General features: G+C 38.3%; 1 pseudogene; it reads left to right on the plus strand.

Moving 5' to 3' along the window:
• The first annotated feature begins 401 nt into the window (after positions 1 to 401).
• Positions 402 to 1,038, plus strand: LOC110317418 (annotated as a pseudogene).
• The last annotated feature ends 2,226 nt before the right edge of the window (positions 1,039 to 3,264 follow it).

A 3,264-nucleotide genomic window follows, 5' to 3' on the forward strand; every position in this document is an offset into this window, starting at 1 on the left:
TCTATTTTCTCCCAGTAATACCTGAACAGTTTTCAAATGCTTTAAAGATCTGGGCACCTTTTCCAAAACCAAATTCTCCCATTAAATTCATGACCTCCTTTGTCTTATAATACACACACACACACACACACACACACACACACACACACACCAATTCAAGACTGAGAATAAACACTATCAAAAAAGCACAACTCTGTACCACTCACTGCGCTATGAGAATTCCATTGTCTAGGTCTGGCAATAAACCTAGTGTACCGGTGAAATGAAAGCCACTAACAGAACTAGGTCCATTGCTGCCCACTGCCCGGGATCTCTGCGAGCTGCGCGTCCATGAGCTCCCACTTGGACTTTTGCAATCAGAGATAACAGCAACGGCCTCAAAACGGGTGGGGAGCACTGCATCTTGGTATTCTCACCCAATATATGCAAGATACTGGCAACATTTTCGTCATGCAATGCTTTGGATGTAAAGCCACCAGAATGCCTACAGAAAGTTCAGGGATTCCTATTTCACTTTCCCACGGTTCTTCCCTTATGGAAGTTCTTCCCTGGAACTCTCTTGCTTATGAGTCTGGGCGTCCTTGGAACTCTCAAGGTCAGCACATGGCGTGGCAGGAGTCTCCCTACAGTGTTTCCTATATCAAAAGCTCTGGGCAGCCTCTGCGTGATAGCAATAGAACCCCGGCATCCACAAGAGAAAATGAAGCGCTGTATGAGGAGTCAGATTTCGATGAAGTGGAATGCGTGAGCAATATGGAAGTCATTGAGGAACACTGCCAGTAGAGAGAAGGAACCAGCAGCAGCTGGACACAGAGTGCCTGAGTGAATGCAGACCGTGGCCTATACTTCAACCACCATAGGTCAGTGAGGCCCCCATCTGAGAAGCCCTGGGAGCAGCGCCCAGCAGAGATGAAGCACTTATCTGGCAACAGTGCTCCCAAGATCCTGGCCATGGAGGCTGCTGTACAACTGAGCTTTGACAAGCACTGTGACAGAAAGCAGCCGAAATACTCGCCTGTCATTCCCTTGAAGTTTTGAGTCCTGGGCACCGGGAACCTAGGGAATATTTCACAGTTCCTAGCCTCTCCCTCTTCATCTCTTCTGGACATTGTTCAGAGAAAGAGGCCTGCATACCGACATGGTGGGTACTCTCTGTCAGTCACTTAGAATTCTGTCATCAGGAGGTATACTGTTGCCAACACAAGGAATGTTCACTGACAAACTGATAATTGTATATACCATACTGGCTCTTGGTTTTCTCTTTAACAGTCCAGTTCATTGAAATTATTGCCTAGCAATACTGCCTATTGTTTTGCATTTTTAATTTCCTTCGTTAAACCATTCGGGATGTCATAAAAAGCCCTAAGCCACATGTCATTTATTCCTACATTTTTAGTTTCCATACAGTGCATGCTAGCTACAAACTCATAAGTCTTCCTGCTTCCACCTTTCAAATGCTAGCTTACAGGTTTGCACTGCCCACACTGGGCTTCTGTCCATGTACTTTCTGTGACTGTAGATCTTTGGATCTCTCTGAAAACGATGCAAGTGAACAGTAAAACAAGTAGCACTTGTCAGCTAGGTGTCAGCCCATATGCTCTAGAAAAGACCTGAGAGTAAATACTCTGGGCTTCGCAGGCCCTGCTGTCTATGTCATAACTGCCTAACCCTGTCTTCATAGCATAAAAACAGCCACAGTTACTGAATAAACAAATGAATATGACTGTGTTTCAATAAAACTTTATTTGTTAAATAAAAAAAAAAAAAGCTACTAACAGACAGGCATTTGCTAGAAGGGTTCTATGTAAAGTCATTTGAAGTCATGATGAAAAAGCCTGCTGAATGCTGTGTTCTTTTGCCTACCAGTAATGCAGCAACACAGTAGAGGGAAGGAAATTTGACATGAGTGTATAGTGATTCTAAAAATGTCCAATTTCTCTGAGATTTGTGCATACACATTCTTTTTTTATTGATTCCTAACAGAATCACAAACACCTAGTTACTGAACAATTTCCCTATATCCCAATTCAGTCCTTCAACATTTTTTTCACTAAGAGAATTCATTCATATAATATTTTTAAAATGGGCTGAAATTTTTACATATCAATGAGTCCCATGTATGTACTATACCATCTTCCTTTAAGAGGCTACACATTACATATATTTATCTTCTATAAAATGTGTGGCCCCATCCAATTCAATCAGAAAAGTACAGAAAATACACTCTTAACTTTGTAAATAATAAATAATAAACAAACAATGTTAGAATAATGTTGATAAAACATAAAGCTAGTAATCCAAAGGAATTCACAAGATCCTTACTTCAGATCCAGCAGTACTGAAGCAAGGACACATAAACCATAAAACCATTTCAGCTCACATCACCCCCTTTCTTCAGCCTGAGTTTTAAGCGGTTCTCCTGGGTGATTACATTTATACTTTTTTTTTTCCTTTGGTTTTTCGAGACAGGGTTTCTCTGTATAGCCCTGACTGTCCTGGAACTCACTTTGTAGATCAGGCTGGCCTCGAACTCAGAAATCTGCCTGCCTCTGCCTCCCGAGTGCTGGGAACATTTAGAAATTTTTAACTCACATTTTATGTTGCCATACAATCAATAAAATACACATACACAACAAAAGTTCATGCTATTAACACATCAGTTCATAAAATAAAAATCTCTTCATTGTATTATTCAATGAAGATACTTACCATCGTGATTTGGTATTCATGGAGATAGAAATTTAAAGGGGATTCACAATATAAAATCTACTATAAAATGATAGTGCTTTTCCTAATGATGAATATGTTCCTTGAATTACAAATTAATTATAGAAAGAAAACTTGGATTAAAATGAGAAATTTCATTAAAATTATTCAAAATTGATCTTGTATTTGAAACAGAGAATAGGTCACTTATATCTGATGTACAAAGTCATATATCATTTCTTGACATGTTCTAGATTATACAAGCATAATTATGTGGATACAATTACAGTTTCACGTTTATTATGTCAACATGAAAACATGTGTTTTTACATATAAACATAAATCATTTTAAAATGTCAAAGGCCTTGTGTCTATATAGCAAATTACATTATAGTAATACTATACGCTCATGTATTTATTTAGTCCATATTCATGTCTATCCTTTTAGAACAATATAGATATATCCAAAATTTATGTCAGTATTGTAATATGTTTAGATATTTCCTAATCTACAAAAAAAAAAAAAAAAAAAAAAAAACATTCTGCAAACTTACAATG

Source organism: Mus pahari, chromosome 2 (assembly GCF_900095145.1).
Source record: "Mus pahari chromosome 2, PAHARI_EIJ_v1.1, whole genome shotgun sequence".
NCBI classification, from domain to species: domain Eukaryota; kingdom Metazoa; phylum Chordata; class Mammalia; order Rodentia; family Muridae; genus Mus; species Mus pahari.